Below are 20600 nucleotides of genomic sequence, written 5' to 3'. Positions count from 1 at the left end.
TTTTTATATATCTGTTGTCTTCCAATATCAATATGGTATGCGAAATATCAACTTTATATATATTTATTCTACTAATAAGAAGGAATCACAATAATCACTACAATACTGAAGTGAATAAATTTTAATAAACAAGTTATGTATGGAAAAAGCTACAGAATTATTCAATTACTAATGAGTGGCTTATCCTATTTAGAAATCCTCGTCCCACACATAAATTTTGCCACATTAAACAGAATCTGTAGATACAGTTGAAGTAAAGAAAGAAAGTTATGTCACGAAGTATCCAGAAGACGATTTTGTTAGTTTTCGTTTTAAGCCTACTTTTATGCTCAGATAGGCTAATCGGGACTAAACCTACAGTTTAACGTGTAGTCTGAACCTGTGTGTATTGTGCTTCCACCAGAGGAGGGGGAAGTCGAACACAGGACCTCTTCATTATAATGCGACAGCGTTATGCCATTGGGGAAGAATATACAGAAAGAACTCGCACCAAACGTGGCATTTTATCACCACAGAAGATGCGTCCATTTTAAGAGGGTGATTGCCTGAGACAAATATTTGAGACTTTCGGAAAACAACGTCATTGTTCACGGAATTAGCTGCCTTGATCCACTAATGAAACGCTGTGCAATTGAAACTACCACCTCAACTTTCTAAGAGCTATGGCCTATTGAAATTCCATTTTTTGAAGAGTAAGTTCTGGTTGATTTGTTTTATTTAAAGCCATTTTTCTGTTAATTTTGATAATGGCGACGATAAGGTTCAATGGTAATTAGATGAAAATAACGAAGGGGCGAAAACAAACACATACTGACACTCAAAATACAAATCCTCATAAATTATTACTTTGACAGTGGTTCCAAGCGCTAGGGACTCGTTGCCCTGAAAGAATAAAGTTTCCAGGGTATGCTGCACAGGGTAGAGGTTGAAATTCTAGTGTGTTCGAAATGGTCACACCATACAACCCAAGCCATCTATGAAAAATAGATGAATTATTTCTGGCACGGTGATCAACTTCGATGAATTCCCTGTGTCCTAAATCATTTTGTTACCTCAAAAAATATGTTCATGTGACCATACGTGTATTGCTTCTCCCGCATTAGTAACATGACAGTTCAGAAAACGAATAGCAACTTAGGTAATGATCTATTCAATTCTGAACAGATTTTTCAATCTTACTTGTTTATTACTTATGAGTGATATTTTGTCAAAATAACCTTTCATTAGCCTAGGAATACTTCCATGGACAATGAACAAAGAATTTGTTCTCCGTGTGTGTTTTAAATCATTCCTAATAAGACGTTAATTTAATCCAAACATTCAGTGGCGGCGATTAGGAGAACCGGGAAGTGGGGATGCAGTTCCCCCGCCACATTTTGCCACTTTTGCCCCCGCACTATGGTCTCTTTATGCTAAGCCTTTTCTACCAAGAATAAGTATATTGTCCTTGCCCCTCAAATGTTGGCACCCAATCGCCGCTACTACAAACATTCAGATAGATTTCTCAGTTGTACAAACCTTGTAAGCTAAGAAAAGTGACCCCCAAGGAGTAAGAAACTCGTTCAGTCAAAAACTCATACGATGAAAATACTATGCTCAGGAACATGCATTTACATTACGAGAAACTTCACGATGGTCTACCATCGCACTTTCTGTCATAGTCGCCGAATACATAAAATCAAGTATGTGACTTGTATTTGCAACACAAGCTTAAACCTAATTCACATTTATTTCACTGTATTAACATGCATGAAAGAATGTGATTAGAATGTTTGGTTGGGGTATGGGTGCGCATGTGTAAACACTTCCTTGAAATAATTGTGTCCATCCGAGACAAAACGAAAGGAAATGGAACAAGATGCGAGAATAGATTAGAAAAGATAAAGAGGGAAAACAATAAAAGGAAAGGGAAAAGAAGTAAGAGGGAATTCGCGAGTTGTAGAGAGAGGGAGATACATACGTCTTACATACACATATATACTATATATGGTTTTACATTTATACTGCCCACCCTAATTTATCAATAAGGAGCTTCTGCCCACCCGGTCGAAAATTTCTGGCACCGCCCCTGATATACACTAATGAAATCTGTCCGAAAATCTTACTGATTCAAACATTAATAGAATTTTAAAGAAAACGTGTACATTACCCAGGGCGAAGTTCGAACCTGGAATCTTCGGCGGTGAGATTTTGAGTCGATAACTCAAATCATTTGGCCACAGAGGCTGTCCATTAAATGTAGAAAATATAGGTACGTGTATCAGTTTATACTTAATCACTCCGGATAAATTCAAAGATGGTACCATAATGGAGGCTCTTCCTCCCAGTTTCATATTTTTATTCCTCCATCTCGTCTTTCTTAATCTAATGATATAAAGAGCAATATATTTAAGTTTATTACACTTATATTCACCTCACCGTTAGATCAACTTTGATGGGAAAAAGTTTCAAGATAAAGTAAATTGAAAGAAAGCATACGAGGTCTTTATGGAAAACACAGTCCTATAATTCACATAAACTGACTGTATTTATTATTTTCGTTGCTTTTATAACTCTTAGTTTAATCGCGACGATGAGGATGATGAAGCGTATACAATACGATTTCTCTCTCCGTGTAAACAATAATTATAATTATAACCCATGGCGCAAAGGTCCAAGCAGGTCAAGATAATGCCGGCATCACTCCCACATGCCTCAGAAGAGGGAGATCATGCAACAGTGGCGCAACTACAGGGGGGCATTGCCCCCCACCCCAACCTTGGACGGAAATGAGTTTTGGGGGGGAAACATTGACGGCCAAGTGCATCTGCAAGGGGCAATTACCGCCCACAACTTCAAATTTTATGTAAATAAAAATGCTTTTCGTAAAATTTTCTTCCTCGCTTCGCTTGCAGTACCTGCTTTTCTTACTATTATCAAGTCCCGAAACATAGCTGGGGATGGCGAAAGTCGGCCTTGGGCGTCGAACGATCTAAATGAAAAGAGATGAATTGTGGTTTTAAGTCCACTTTATGCACAGAAAGGCTAATAGGGACTGGACATACAGTTTAAAGTGGGATCCGAAGCACTGTCATGTGCCTCCGCCGGGTATCAAGCCCGGGACTCCATCAAAAGGTGACGACGTTACCACTACACCATCGGGGAGGCTAAAAAGTTGTAAAAGAGAGAATTAGTTGGCGCCCCGTGAAATTATTTGCGCCCTATTAAATTAAAAAAAAATGGATCTAAAAATATTCTTGCTCGCAGGTTGTTTTCTGTAATGCATTGTAAATTACCAGAGAGAGAGTAACACTTTTATTAATTGATTTTGTTTTAAATGTATGAGAAATTGTTGAGGAAAAGGAGCGTGCACAATTTATGTAATTTTTGCTGTTGGTTTATTGTGAGATGGATGCATTTATTGTGTAATGTATTTAAATAATATATTATATTGTATATAATATGCATTAAAGAAACTTTGAATACGTACACAATTTAGTGTCCACGTCGCTCCATGTTGCATATGTGCGAAACATATATCGTGCATGAGTTATACATGTTAATGTAAAAGGGAATTATATTTGGAATGCATTTATCAAGCATTACTATCTTTCAAAAATAGTTTGAGTACTTGTTTTCCATTATTAATGTGAAATTGAACGTGTTGAAAAATAATTTAGATCGTTTGTTCGAAAACAAATGCTTTAGTACCAACTTCTACCCCTTTTTGCATAATTTACGAGGGTAATAACGTCTTTGATACTACTACTACTACTACCGCTACTACTACTACTACTACCAATAATAATAATAATAATAATAATAATAATAATAATAATGTTGGTCCCGGGTTCGAATCCCGGCTTGAGTGTCAATTCATCAATTTCATCATATCATTCATCCCCATCTTCGCAAATAAGTCAAAAGTGGCACAAGAAGCAAAGTAAAATAAAGAAAATCAATAATAATAACATTATTATTATTGGTACGTTTATTATGGTACTTGCCCCCCCCCCCAGACAAAAATTTAAAAAATTCGTGGTTCCGCCTCTGTCATGCTACCAGTTACGGGATGACGTGTGATTAGCACGACGAACCCTCAGTTGTTGTTATAGGTTTCCACGACCTGATTACGCTAATCGTTCGTAGCTCCCCAATTTGCTCACGATGGTGAGTGGCCTCCGGCCTCATACCCTGGCCAAAATTTTCGGGAGAAAAGTTGTTACTAAGTAGAAATATTTTCCAAGTATAATAAGTAAGAATTTGATATGGTTCTACTAGAAAGTTTGTATTACTAGGAAGCTAGCAAAAAGTCTATCACTGTTTTGCAATTGCAAGCCGAACGACACTGATTTTATATGACCAGGGGTCAATCTAGAATTTTACAGAAGTGTAAGGGTAAATTTAGAGCCGAAATAATCATAAATTTGACTTCAGTGAAAAATTTTAGGTGAGAGTTGAGAAATTTTGTAGTCGTTAGGGGTGCGTGGATAAATTTCTGTATAGGACGTCATTACTTTCACAGGTAAGGTAAAGCAAAGTTCCCCGTGCATATAGCACCGTGCCATAACACACATTTAGGGGATGTGAGGTAGGGCCCCACACATTCTCGGTCTCGGTCATGTGATCAGCACCACGATCCGGCCGCCTTTATCCCAAGGGTTGCCTCCAGATACACATTGATTAGAGGCTAGGTGAGCCTCAGAGCCGCTTTATGAGGGGACAATGCCCACCTCCAGAATCGAAACTGTGTCTCCCACGTGGCAGTCAGACGCCCTACCGAGTAGACTACCGAAGCCGTATTCTTTATTTTTATTTAATTTTGTCTTTATTTTTTTTATTTTTGGTGATCTGGTGTCCCTTGCTATCACTTCGCTTAAGAATGATTTAATACACAAGGATTCTCTGTTTATTTTTAATACACCAAATCGCCGACCTACATGACGCTGTGGTTAGCACTGTGCGCAACAATGCCAGGGATGCAAAGTTCGAAGCCAGGGCTTTGCATGGTTGTTCTTTGTGAGTGTCGGTTCATCAGAACATCAATCATCCTCATCTTCACGATTAGCTAAAAGTGGCAGAAAAGCAAATAAAATAAACCAATTCAATCAAACCACAAAATCGAAATTAAATATTTGTTTTTACCCGGACATGCAAACAATTTTCATTGTGAACTCAGCCGGCTCCCGTGGCGGAGTGGTTAGCACATTGCGCTCCAAACGCCAGGGGTCTCGGGTTCCCGGCCTGAGCATGGATGTTTGAGAGTGTCCATTCATCAATTTAATCATATAATCACTCATCCCCGTCTTCGCAAATTAGCCAAAAAGTGAACAAAAGTTGAAGTAAAAATAAAGCTAATAAAAAATATTGTGAAATTTTACGTAAATAAAAATACTTTTCGTAAAATTTTCTTCCTCGCTTCGCTAGCAGTACCTGATTTTCTTAGTATTATCAAGTTCCGAACCGTAGCTGGGGGTGGCGAGAGTCGGCCTTGGGCGCCGAACGATCTAAATGAAAAGAGAAGAATGGTGGTTTTTCCATTAATTCCGAAGAAGAGCACCCTGCCGAGATTTCTTCTTTGGAACCTTTGAATATGGTATTCTGCGCCTTTTCTCTCTTCGATCTTCCATTTCTTGAAGGTTTACTCTTCCAACGAAGGTTTGGCACTTGTTACAAATAACACAAACTCCCGTTGCTTCGTAAAACACACTGAAAGGAGGTTCATGCATTCCGTGGTCAAAAGCAGGCGGGCCATTAGCAGCACCCCTCCCTTCCTTCGAGGTCCTGCCGAAATGAGGGGGAAAAACTCCAACCGCCGGGAAAGACCCCGTTCCGTGTAAAGGGTCGATTTTGACTTCGCCTGTTTATGGCATTTGGAATGAACATTGACAAATTTAATGTAAATAAAACCAAATATCAAACCATTTGTGATAATGAAAATTTGAATGAATAGATTATGAAATAAACCTTTGAAAAGTGTCCCATAAAAATTTGAAGGTCGTAAGTCCAATAGTTACGGAGAAGTGGAATTGATTACTTCTTTCAGAAGTAAACGGGAAAAACTCGGGAGACGAACGCGCTCGAGCGAGGGGCATCATTTCTTCTTAAGTATTCAGTTAATCTAAAATTTAAATTAAAACTTCTAACAAACATTGCCCAATATTACAATATATATAATACTATCGTTTGATTCGGGAATATTTTTAAGACTGCTAACTAGTAGTGGTGATCGGCACAAGAAGAGAAGTAAAATAAAGTAAATCAATAATAACAATAATAATAATAATGTTACAATAACATTATTAGTAACATTATTATTAACATTATTATTATTATTATTGGTACGCTTATCCTGGTACTTGCCTCCCCCCCAGACAAAAATTCGTGTTTGCGCCTCTGGTCCCAACCAAGACAAAGCCTACATCACGCAGGATGTCACAGCACGGAGTTTGCGGGTTGTTTTTAAAGAAATCGTTGACGCACGACATCAAACTCTCTCCCCCAACCTTCCCTCGCTCAAGGACGACTGGTCCTCTATGCCTCCCAAGAAGACATCACTTCTGTCCCGCAGTCAAGTTACGTTGTGTTCTCTGCCCACTGCCTGAAGGTCCCCTTTTGCAGGGATATAAAACCTTTTTCGAGCAAGGCCTCATCCCCTTTTGCAAAGAGAATGAATGGGATTTTGTCAACCCTCGCGGTCTGAAAATTCTGTGACGTCATCGTCACATCGGCTCGAAGAACTTGCCTTCCTGTGATGTGTTCACGTGGAAGCGTATAGAAATATGAACATCAGTGGAGTGTACTGAGTGTACCGAGTTTAAGCCCATTCTTGAGCTTTGATTATATAATGGAAAATTTGGAGAGCGGTATTGGAGGTTTATCACGAATCTTTACAGTGTCGTTTGAGAACTTTCGATTTGTCTAAACCATGTAAGCTACCGCCATCGCAAAATTCAATTTTGCATTCCCGCTCCCCGCCCCCAAAAAAAAGTCACGCGGTGACTCTTGCCAGAATTGTGAAAATTCCTTGCCTCGTCGCATTGAGTCGTCGTTATTGCGAACGTTCTTCCCGGTATTGATTTCGTATCCCCTTGTGAACTCTCAAGTGGTACTGAATCTACATCTACATCAGTAAATAATGTTGATGAAGTGCTTTCTGAATAGCCTAGAAGTGATTAATGCGTTGCAATTTTTAAAAATTTACTTTTGAACGCAAAAATACTCAGTGGAATTTAGAAACATGTATTCTGGTGAGTTCCATAGGTAAAAAGGTAAAGTGTTCCCCTGTGCATAGCACCACGCCATAAAGGCGTATAGGGGGTGTGGGGGTAACGCCCCACACTTTCTTGATCTGGTCGTGAGTGGGGTGATGTGATCAGCATCACGCCCCTGACCGCCTTTACCCCCCAGGGTTTCCCCCAGGTACCCATGTTATTCGACGCTGGGTGGGCGCCGGGGCCGCTTCCATCCTTAGAAAAGTTCCCGGATTGGCCGGGGATCGAACCCGGGACCTTGAGCATGGTAGTCTGAGCCACCGCGGTTCCATAGGTAAAGGTAATGTAAATTTTCCCGTGCATATAACACCGTGCCCAGGGGCGCCGACTTGTCAAAATTATTGGGGTGGCTCTGATCACTGAAATAAATGAATGAATGACTCACTCCCTCCCTTTTTTAAAAATAAAAATTACGTCTTCGTGTAGCAGATTTAAGCAGCTAAGCAGTTATTCCTCATGCAAATGACATGTAACATGAAAAACGTGTGTCTGCTCATTTGTTTTTTAGATAACAATTAACATTTTTATTTAAAAGTAGGCTATGTATTTACATTAAGAGGCGAACATAACAGTTTTATGCCGGCCTCGGTAGCCGAGCGTGTTGGGTGGTCGGCTCAACTCGCTTTGATCCGGAGGTGTCGGATTCGAGTCCCGGCGAGGGCATGGGTGTGTTTTAATGTCCGCAACAGACTTGTAAAGAAAGGACATGTGACGGGTGCAAAGAACCTTAGTGTTGACGTACCCATAAAAATAGCGAATATTTACAATATTTAACAGTTTTATTTAACTATTTACATAAATGCTAACACAAATCGCAGGCAAATAGTTTTACTTTTTTGTTCTTGCTACAATATTTTACTTTTTAAATTTAATTTTGCAATAATAAATAAACACATAGCACGCCGTGCTTTAGCAATAATGCCTTTGATCATAGCCGTTCCCGCTTTCGCAATACAGACTTTTCATAAGCTTTCCTTGCGTATTTTACTGCAAGCGAGTGTTAAATAAACTCAAAGACTTTAGAATTATTTTCCCCTTATTCTTTGGACTAGATTTCGAGGACAACTAAATATCGTACATATCAATATTAGTAGTTATGTTCCCGGATATGGGTCGATAAATCAATTGATTGGAAAAGATCGATGAAAGATCAATTGATGATAAAGGGCAGTGGACAAGCAAGCATTGTTTGTATTTGGAGAGAGGCCAGAAATGGGCGGGGTTTGAGATATGGGGATGTGTTTTGATTGGTTTTTGGGGTATGGGGAGATGGTGGCGTGGGATGGTGAGTGAGAGTGTTGTTTGTGAAAGGTGAAAGGTTACAGATGAGCGGTTGGAATGACGAAATCAGGATGTGAGTGTGGGACTGTTGGGTGATATGGAAGTGGGGTAGAACAAAGGAGGTATTGTGGACGGTGTAAAGGTTGGAGATAAAGTTCGTTGTATGTTTCCGGGAGATGTTTTTGCGTGTTTATCGATAGTGGCGTGATTGTATGTGTGGTCGGTATAGGGTAACGACCGTATAGGGTAACGACCGATGGAGGGAGAAGTGAAAAAGGAAAAAGTTGTGGAGAAACAGGGAGTAAATAAAGTAAATAGAAAAAAAGTACAATTTGCGGAAGGGGATAGTGTGTATAGTATTCCGGGGTGGGAAGAGGATAGGAGGGGTACGTGGGCGTTGGACGCTTTGCGCGAGAGGATGCGCAGAGAAAATAGGTGCGTGATAAACAGGGAGGATGAGGTATATAAGGACGATTGATCTGTTTATGTTTACATCACAGTGAGCACCCTGTGTGACCATCGTCTTCTTCCAGAGATCCAGAGACTACCTTTCAGAGTCGATTTCGAAGTGATTTACCAGGTATATAACGGTATCCGGAGGTAAGTATAAAATGGGTATAGTATCGTGGATGATGAAATTTATTGGAGGAATGATCGGGATGACTTCATCTCCTGATCGATCAGAGAAACCGGTAACTAGACAGAATTCTCGTCCGTTACCGACTCCTCCACAATCACCACGATCATCGATACGGTCAGGAATGTTATCGAAAAAAGAGACATATGTGAATGTCCCTAAATATTTTACGGAGAATGAATTTCGAAAGTTGTGGGAAGAAAAGAACGCTGCCCAACACGGGTACGAAAAAATTAAACGTTATAGAAAGAACAGTATCGATGATGCTGGTGAATTGTCGAGGAAGAGAAAACGTGATATGTATAATGTAAAGTGTAATCCTATGTATGGGTATACAGAGTGTTCTCCCGAAAAGACTGTGTATCAGACATATCCTGTAACAGTTAATAGATCAAAGAAATTTAAAAGTTGTAAATCGGAAATATTTGGACATCAGAATACAAAATTGATTATTTTTGACGCCCCTGTAAGATTCAGAGAATCCTTTTTAATTACCGTCTACAATCAAAATTTAGTGTCTGAAACGTTTTTGGAAGTTGAAAATAACGGTTTTCCGATCAGTATGCGTTTTATTAATAATCGCAGAGCCGGTTTATGTGAGACACACTATCTGTTCGAAAGAGCACCTGTATACGGGCATTTGTCGTACGGTATATGGACGAGTCGTGTAGCTAGTGAAATAGCGACACACGGATACAATGCAGGACCTTTTATTTTAGTATCAGGGCTTTCCTCATTGGATTGCATCTGTATAGAAACAGAATCGGAATTAAATTCGGAGTATTTAGATACATCTGAGTTACATGCTCCTCCACGTTGCCGGGCAACAAAATATATCATCATGGCAAATGAAAGACTGAATTGCGACCGTACCGATGTCGAATTGACACGGTACGAAAATTTGGAAGATCTGCCGAATAACGAAATTCCTCAATTATATAGGGTCGGCTGCCACGGTAAGTATATGATGGTAGATCATTGCGATGTTGCAACGTTAATGCAGATATTTCGGAGAGAATACCGAGAATCTGTATTAACACTGGGGGAGATATTCCGGTGGTTTCGATACAGTGTGTCCCCTGAGGACCTGATAGGTGAAATATTAGGAGTAAAAGGCCCTACATTGGATCTGGAAGAATTATCGGATTATTGTTACAATCCATTACGACGAGATGATGTAAGAAATAAATATTTTTTTATTTCTAGCCTTCACAAAGTAGAAGAAAAATTTACCAGAACTTTGACCCCACCTCACCGTGAATTCCCTAACATCATCGAGGAGACCGATACATCAGAAGTGGAAGACGTGTAAAAATAAAAGGTAAGAAAAAATATTACCTATATTTATTGATAGATTATAAATCGCCGTCCTCTTCATCCGTGATATCTATAATTGAAGGCGTAACAGGAGGAGACGGTGACGCCACAGCAGGAGAAGGTGGCGTAGCAACACGAGGGACCGGCACAACAGCGGGAGGAACAGGCACAGCGGCAGGAGGGGGTGGCACAGCAGCAGGAGGAGGTGGTGCAACAGCACCATTCCGGACGAGTTCCAGGAGAGGCTCCGGCACCAACCCGAAGAACTGAACGCCTCGTTCTTCGTGAATACGACGGAGCCTGAAAAAAAGAAGGGAGTTAGAATAATAATATTTCATATTCACACATAAATCGGAAATTGTATAGATAGGGGTGATGATGTAATAGATATAATTGAAAAAATATATTACCATTCCTGGATCTCACCGATCTCTGCCTCCAACTCTCTCCTAAACTCTTCCCGCCTGGCTATGAATCCGTTGTTCGCGGTAACGGCACGTTGGAGTGTTTCCACCAAACGGTGTCCGATACCCTCTAATTCAGCGCCTAAACGGTCACCAGTTGTCTGCGCCTCCACATCGACTCCTGCCACTCTATCCGTGTACCGGCGAAATGCCCTCTGCATGTTTTGGATTTCTTCCTGCACATCGGCGTTGGCCATATACAGAAGGAAGGCCTCTAAAAGAGCCAACCCCCGATTGTTCTAAAACAAAAATGTATAACTGTAATCAAGGTGTACGTGCGATATATCTAACATATTTTCTTTATATTTTCAGATATGGCATCCCTACCATTTGAATTCAATGTATTGCATGGGAATCTTAAAGATGCAGAACATTCCGGGGAACGAAGGAATCTGTGGAGCAAGGTCCAAGCTCGCCAAGTGGAGAGACAGATCGCATGCTACATAGATTTCTGCGAGGAGAACGGGTTAGCAGAGAACCTGATGAAGAACCTGGAGGAGGTCTGCCGTGATATGGAAGTCCAAATCGACACGCTCACTAAAATGTTTAGTTACATATCAGAAAAAAAGAACACGTCCCCAGTATTTGGGGATTTTTTGGAAAATGTAAAACAGGCACAGTATGTGCCATCTCATTTATCCCTTCGTGTATGTTTCGAAATGATGGAGGTTTTCAAAAATATTAGAAAACAAAAAACTGAGGAGACAAAAAAGAACGATGAAAAGGAGATGGAGAGTAAAATGTCAGAACTTCTAAAGAAAAGAAAATTGGACAAATAAATACTAACACCACTAATACACTAACACTTTTGTCCGATTTTCGTTTGTCTACACCCGAAAAATTAAATGAGAAAGTGTATAGGTGATTTAGTAAATGAAATGTATATATTTTAAAATATAACTAGATGGATATGAAATGTTTGTAATAAAATATAATCAGAAAATATGTTATTTTTATATTAATATGAAATACCTGTATGTTAATTACGTTTTTCTCATAATACATTGGTGACATAGCTGTTTTATAATCAGAGTTCCGGATCTGCTATTCCATAAAAATGGTTCGAATCCGATTTTACTATGGTGACATGTCTCATAATTAAGGTCCCGGGTTCGACACCTGGTAAAAATACACAGTAATTCGAACTCTTGATTTTGATCGGTTGTTTAAAGTCCACTTTATGCACATTAAGGCTAATCGGAACTAGACCTACAGTTTAAAGTGGGATCCGAAATGTGCCTCCACCGGGAATCGAATCCGGGATCCTTGATTACAAGACGACGACGTTACCACTGTGTCATCGGGGAGGTCTAACAATTCGAACCCCGGTGTAAACTGGAGGTCTAGTTGTGATTAGTCTCTTTACATAAAATAAGTTAGAAACAGACAAACATGCAAATTACTTACCAAGTTTCCGTTCTCCATTTCTGTTCTGTTGCAGACGGTAAAATGTGAAGAAAGACTGCTATAAATATTCCATATATTGGCGGTATAGTTTGATCCAAATTTTGTAACATCCTCCGTGTATCATTTAAAGGTTAGCGGTCAAATTATAATTGGGAATCGGAAAACATATTTTACAAGTCGTTTTGACATTCTAAAGGTTATAAAGGTTACGTAGCAATTAGTGGGAAACATATTTCACAAGCTGTTTTGACGTTCTCTGAAAGTATCTCTATGTATCATTCTAAAGGTTAGAGGTTACGTAGCAATTAACAGTCTCGAGAAGAATTCCACAGTGATTCTCTGTTACATTTGAGAGTATTGAGAAATAATGAAGGAGTCGATAAACTCTCGAGTCTTTTTCATTCTCCGGTGTTTATAAATTCTGTGTTTCAATATGTCGGTAGATGTAATGTTTAAAAGTTAAGGATGAAATTGTAATCAACAGTTTTGAGATGAGGGTTAAAGGTTTACAAGAAGAATAAACCCTAAGGAGGTTATTTGCGGTCGATCTTTTACGAAACTACACAGAACAGACACTTTAAAAATATGGAACAGGGTTCTGTGTCAAATGATGTTTATTGAAAACCAGGGCCGGCCCGGACCCCCTAGGAAATGATGAATAACGATTCCTGAAGTTATCACTGCATGTTAAAACCAGGGCCGGTCCGGACCCTTAGGAAATGGTGAATAGCCATCGTAACGTTATTTCTGTATGTATATCGAAAACCAGGGCCGGCCCGGGCCCCCTAGGAAATAATGAATAACGATTGGTGAAGTTATCACTGCATGTTGAAAACCAGGGCCGGTCCGGACCCTTTGGAAAATGGTTAATAACCATCGTAATGTTATTTCTGTATGTATATCGAAAACCAGGGCCCGACCTGGGCCCCCTAGGAAATGATGAATAACGATTGGTGAAGTTATCACTGCATGTTGAAAACCAGGGCCAGCCCGGGCCCTAGGAAATGATGAATAACGTTTGGTGAAGTTATTACTGTATGTTAAAACCAGGGCCGGCCCGGGCCCTTTAAAAATGGTAAATAACCATCGTAACGTTATTTCTGTATGTATATCGAAAACCAGGGCCAGCCCGGGCCCTAGGAAATGATGAATAACGTTTGGTGAAGTTATTACTGTATGTTAAAACCAGGGCCGGCCCGGGTCCCTTGCAGAATGGTGAATAACCATCGTAACGTTATTTCTGTATGTATATCGAAAACCAGGGCCAGCCCGGGCCCCCTAGGAAATGATGAATAACGTTTGGTGAAGTTATTACTGTATGTTAAAACCAGGGCCGGCCCGGGCCCTTGAAAAATGGTGAATGACCTTTGACCCCAAACTTTGATTTTTTATTTTGAACCATCGTAATGTTATTTCTGTATGTATATCGAAAACCAGGGCCGACCTGGGCCCCCTAGGAAATGATGAATAAAGATTGGTGAAGTTATCACTGCATGTTGAAAACCAGGGCCAGCCCGGGCCCTAGGAAATGATGAATAACGTTTGGTGAAGTTATTACTGTATGTTAAAACCAGGGCCGGCCCGGGCCCTTGAAAAATGGTGAATGACCTTTGACCCCAAACTTTGATTTTTTATTTTGAACTTTTTTTTTTTTTTTTTTTTGAATTTTTGGCAAATTTCCAAATCGTTATATCTCCGTGCCTAATTGAGATAGAAGGATGATCGATAGGTCGTTGAACTCGGAATGAAGTCCTCTTTCTATTGGAAAAGGTTTCATCATTCTAGGATCAACAGTTTCTTACTTCCTTTATTACCAATCGAAGACTCCCCTTCCGACCACTCTACTAAAAGGTCTCGATGTGCAGATTCCGAATCTGTAACGGTTTTCAGGCTAACTCAATCAGCAACACGACTATGTCCCTTTGAAATGTTTAGGTTTTCTGAAATTTTGCCAAGTTTTAGGTTATCAGGCAATTCGACCTCTACAATTGTTGTTCTATTTATTAGAAATATCTTTTCATTATCGAAGACTTTAACCTTGTTTATTGATAAGAACCAGGAAACCGTTACACATTTCTAGAAAGTTTACAATACAACCAGGAAACCGTTAGATAAATCATTAAAACAAAAGGGGTCGTAGATACCGGAAAGATTGTTACTTATTTCCTGGAAACCTATAAATCAGACAGTAAAACCGTTAGAATCAGTATTGTGATGCTGAGGTATATAACATAGACACCCTCTTTCGTGAGTAGTTTCTGGAATACTATTATCCTCCTATTATGGACTTACAGTTATCTGCTGACGAATTGTTAGTGTTATATCGTAACGGGTATTACAAAACAGCTGACCAGTTACGAAAACTGCTGGCGTACATTGCACAAAGGATAATTGAAGGAGAGACTGTCTCTTTAGTTGAAGAGTATGATCAATTACTACGGGCAGTAACAACAACAACAACAACACCCGAACTTTTCGGAAAAGGAGTATCATCGCCACCGAATATTCACACATCCGATACTGCATCATCTCAAGGAACTTCAAGGAATGCCGTATCCAGACCAGACCCGGAACCTCTACCTGGACCGTCTTGGAGAGAGGACCCCTTACCGACAGTTGAACAGTCACCTCAGAATATTTCTGAATCACATAGAAGAGGTAAGAAAAGAAAACGTGATACAATACCTCGTGAACACATAGGAAATATATTGTTACACAATATTCAGGAACGTGAATATCCTAAATTTCGTTCCAAGGGACAACGTGTGGAATTCAGTTTCTCACATCCTCCAGAAAATGTTGACCCTCATAGTTGGATTCGTCAAGGTGTTGAAAACCTTCTCACCTATGTGAAAAAGAATGCTAAGGACGGAGATAAAATAGGTTTAACACTATCTAACATATCCGACCCAAATGTAAAAGATATTTATATCGGATGGCATAGAAGTGATCAGTTACATAGTGATATGGTATGGACTGTTATGCATAAAATACTACAAAGTGCAAAAACATTTTCAAGTACAGACCGTCTAATTTTACGGGCTGACCGTGTTGATATACCCGTCGGAGGAGGAGGAGACGGTAAGCGTGCCTATTGTTTACCAAATTATATCCTAAGTACACTGAAGAGAAGTGTTGTCAGTGTACCAAATAGAAAAAAACCTCTTTGTTTAGCTGAAGCTCTGGTTATAGGGAAAGCCCATGTAGATAAAGATCCATCGTATACACAATATAAAAGAAATAGAAATCTTCTTAGACCTGTTTTTGAACTAATGCGAAAGGCAGGTGTAAATCTAACAGACAATACGTGTGTCGGAAGTGGAATTCCTGAACTCAAAAAATTTCAACAAGTTCTTACAGAATATAAAATCACTGTGTACAATAACCTTCGTGATGTTAAAGATATTCTTTTTGAAGGAGAGGTCGAGAATGTCTCCAAATACATATATCTTCTATACGACAGTACTCGGCAGCATTACGATGTTATTGTGAACCGTGTTGGAGCTTTTGCAGCAAAACAGGAATGCCAGGGATGTAACGAACTTATATTTTGTAAACCACATATTCATCAGTGCAAACAAATGTGTTCCATGTGTCGCGCAATCCCTCCTTGCGTACCTGAAACGAGTTTATAAAACATGTCAAACATGTCACAGAATTTTCAAAAATGAGAAATGTTTTACAAATCATGTTTCTACACTATTTCGAAACGGTACAGTATGTAGTGAAATCCAACAGTGTCCTCGATGTTTTAGAATTGTTCTCACAAATAATTCGTATGAGAAAGTACATAGGTGTAACATGAAATACTGTACTGTCTGTAACTGTGTGAAACCTATAAATCATATGTGTTACATGTCCATTCCAAAAGCTAAACAGAATTCGAAATTTCTATTTGTGTTTTATGATTTCGAATGTTATACTGATATTCCGTACTGCGATAAAGAAAAAACTTTTCTTCATGTTCCGAATCTAATCGTGGTACAAACAGCCTGCCATGCATGTCATAACGAAGAGGATTTAACAGTTTCGTGTTCTGTCTGTGGTACAAGACAGTTTATATTCTGGGATGATCCTGTAGAAACATTTCTCTCCTATCTCGAACTGCAACATAAGTTTTCCAATATAACTATTTGTGCACACAATGCACGAGGTTATGATTGCACGTTTATATTGAGAAAAATGTTGGAAAAAGGGATGAAACCTCGTATAATCTTGGATGGAACCAAAATCATCAGTATGACGTACCAAAATCTCTACTTTATCGACAGTCTTAATTATGTTCAAACGAATCTTGCAGGGTTTTCAAAACTGTTCGGTCTTCCAGTGCAGAAAGGATATTATCCGCATTTGTGGAACACATACAAAAATCGAAATTACATAGGACCTACACCTCCTCCTTCTGCATACGGATATGAATATATGAAAACAATTGAAGATCAGACAAATTTCATGTCTTGGTATGATACTGAATGCAAAAAAAATATGCCTTTCAACAACAAAACAGAACTACTCCAATATTGTATTAAAGATGTTACTTTGTTAAGACAAGGATGTCTGAAACTGAGACAGAATTTTCTGGATATATGTAAAATAGATATTTTTAGGAATTGTATCACTATAGCATCAGCGTGTTCATTAATTTACAGACATAAATTTATGCCCGCTAACACTATAGGAATAATTCCTAAAGGAGGTTACCATCATGCAGATAAAATGTCAAAATTTGCGTTGAAATGGTTGACCTATGTTGAAGAACAAAATCACATAATACTTCTCCACGGCGGACGTACTCGTGAAAAATATGTTTTAGGAGGACGTTATAAAGTAGATGGATATCACGAGGAGACAAATACAGTGTACGAAGCGCTTGGTTGCTTCTGGCACGGCTGCAGACGATGCATATCAACAAACAGGGATATGTATCCTAAAGATATCACGGAAGATGAAAACACCCAGGAAAATGACGGTCAAACCAATAGTGACATGTTAAACACTGCAGCTTTTAGATACGAAACAACATGTCGTAAACTTGCAGCTTTACGTTCTGAAGGTTACCATGTTGTCACAATGTGGGAATGCGATTTTGATAGAATATTAAAAACTGATCCTGAACTCGATAGACATCTATCTACACACCCTATTGTCTGCTGTATTCCTTTAAATCCGAGAGATGCCTTATATGGCGGAAGAGTTGAAACAGTCAGAACTTATTACAGAATCAAGGAAAATGAGAAATTACAATACAACGATTTTACAAGTTTGTACCCTTATGTGAACAAATATTGTACCTATCCTGTAAGCCATCCTACCATATTTTTAGGAAATTCTATTCCTCCAGTCGATGAAGTTTTAAACATGGAAGGACTTGTTAAATGTACAATTCTACCCCCTACAACCCTTCTCCACCCTGTTTTACCCTCCAAAATAAATGGAAAACTGATGTTTGTATTATGTAAAGAATGTGCTATCACACTAAAATGTGAAGGTATTTGTGAACATTCAGATGAACAGCGTGCACTTTCAGGAACTTGGGTTATCGCAGAAGTACGTAAAGCTTGCAGTTTAGGTTACAGAATGTTGGAGATGTCGGAAGTGTGGAAATATGAAACATCTATGTACAATCCTGTTACACAAACTGGAGGACTGTTTGCTGAGTATGTCAACACATTTTTGAAAATAAAACAGGAAGCCAGTGGGTGGCCTACTTGGTGTCAAAACAGAATGGATAAAGAAAAATACCTACAGGACTACTTTGATAAAGAGGGGATTCTATTGGAGGAAGACAATATTGAGATCAATCCTGGAAAACGTACTTTGGCTAAACTTTGTCTTAATTCTTTATGGGGCAAATTTTGTCAACGAGATAACCTTTCCCAAACATCTATTATCAAGGAGTCGAAAGATTTCCTCGATAAAATGACCGATCCTAATATAATTATCGGAGGAGTTATATTTATCAATCAGGATACTGTTATAGTAAACTGGAAATATGTTGAAGAGGCAATCACCCTGAACAGAAAAGTAAACGTTCCTATTGCAGCTTTTACGACATGTCATGCTCGTTTGAAACTGTATGAACTTCTTGAAAAATTGGATGACAGGGTATGTTATTGTGACACAGATTCGGTGATTTACATAGATAGTCCTGAAATGGAATATCATCCCCGAACAGGTGATAAATTAGGGGATCTCACCGATGAATTAAGTGATTTCGGTCCCGATGCAATTTGTGAAGAGTTTGTCTCAACAGGACCAAAAAGTTACAGTATGAAAATTAAAAAACCTCTTTCTGAACCCCGATATATCTGTAAAGTTAAAGGGATCACTTTAAACACTTCCACATCAAAATTGGTCAACTTTGATACTATGTGTGATATGATGAACAATGAAAAATCTGACGTTACAGTAGAAAATATCTTTAGAATTAGAAGAACAAAACAGTTTCAAGTTATCAGTACAAATGAAAAGAAATTGTTTCAGCCAGTATTAATGAAACGTTTTTTTGACCACCGACATTTATCATTTCCTTTCGGATACCGTACAGATTAGGTTATAAATATGTCTGTAATCCTAATCTGTAATAGGTATTGTAATAGGTTTTAGGTCCAAAGTTCAAATTTTGTTTCAGTATTTTTTATATTGTATACTTGTATTATATAATCTTGTACAAAATAAATATAAAATGTAGTAATAGTCTGGTAAACCGTCATTTTCTTTCAAGTTCCTGGATACAAATCTGTAAAATTTTTGCTTAATATAAAATGTTTCCTAAACTTATCCATCCTTTTACAATGATGGTTTGTGGAGCATCAGGAAGTGGAAAAACTACTTTTGTAACAAAACTTGTCAATTCTATTTTTTCTTTTGTCGAAAAACCTGTTAAAAAAATAGTGTGGTGTTACGATCAGGAAAATAGTATCCCAAAAAATATTGGTGATGTGGAATATCATAAAGGAATTGTTAATTGGCAATCATGGAACGGAAAAACTCCTACCCTTATAGTGCTAGATGATCTTATGATGGTTGCTGAAGGAGAAAAAGTTGCAGATCTTTTTACGAAAGGTAGTCACCACAAAAATATTTCAGTTGTTTTTATAACACAGAATCTTTTTAACCAAGGAAAAAATTGTAGAGATATTTCTTTGAACGTAAAACATTTTGTTATATTTAAAAATCCACGAGATATGAACCAATTTACTGTTTTTGCACGACAACTTCAACCTCATCGCATGAAGGAACTTGAAAACGTATATATAGATGCAACAATAGAACCTCACAGTTATTTGTATATTGATCTTTCCCAGTCAACACCGGATCCTTTACGTTATCAAACAGATATTTTTAATACAGATCATTCAACCATATATCTTCCTCAGGAATGCCTGAAACCTCGAGATGAAGAAAACGAGGAAGAGACGTACCAACTTACGTTCTAAACAGAATATTTCTTTTAAAACACATTCACCTTTTTTGCACATATTGAAAAATTCCCCAACAAAAGTTCGTAAAACATTATTGAAAAGTGCTCCCAAAAAAACAATCCGTTTTATCAGTGAATGTTGTCTGAATGTTTTAAAAGGCAATATAAAACTTCGTCCGTCTGTAAAGAATCGTCTAACACCTTACAAAACTGTTTTACGTAGACTTGTAAAACCTAAAATAAATATCGAGAAACGAAGAAAAATTCTTGTTCAAAAAGGAGGGTTTTTACCCCTACTTTTAGGATCTCTATTATCAGGTCTTCTCGGAACTCTCATTCCACATTAAAAATGACACCTGTTTACAAAAAAATGATTGTTCTTTCACCAGAACAATTGACACGTATTCGCGGTTCCGAACAGTCTATAAATCAAAAATTATCTGTTCTGGATAAAAAAATGAACGAAATTTTTAAAATGAAAAATATACCAGATGACCAAAAATGGCGTCTTTATAGAAAAGAATTGGATGAGTATTTATGGTTGAGTCGAAAATCGAAAGAACCATTAGAGATTCCTATTATCCAGGATAATGGTGATTCTAGTATTTCACCAGGATCAACATATTTTCCTCCAAACCTGGTAGAAACATTACCACGTAATACAAGACAGCAGTTAGAAAATATTATTGATGAGTATCAATCTACAGCCCAACGTCTAATCGAAAAAGATCAGGAAAAAACGCTTCCGGAACCGAGATCTTTAAATTTTTCATCGTCATCATCACCAACGGGGGTTCCTGGTCCGTCTCGTAAACGAA

Source organism: Lepisma saccharinum, chromosome 14 (genome assembly GCF_977018435.1).
Source record: "Lepisma saccharinum chromosome 14, izLepSacc3.1, whole genome shotgun sequence".
Lineage (NCBI taxonomy): Eukaryota > Metazoa > Arthropoda > Insecta > Zygentoma > Lepismatidae > Lepisma > Lepisma saccharinum.
Note: the sequence above shows the minus strand (reverse complement) of the source record.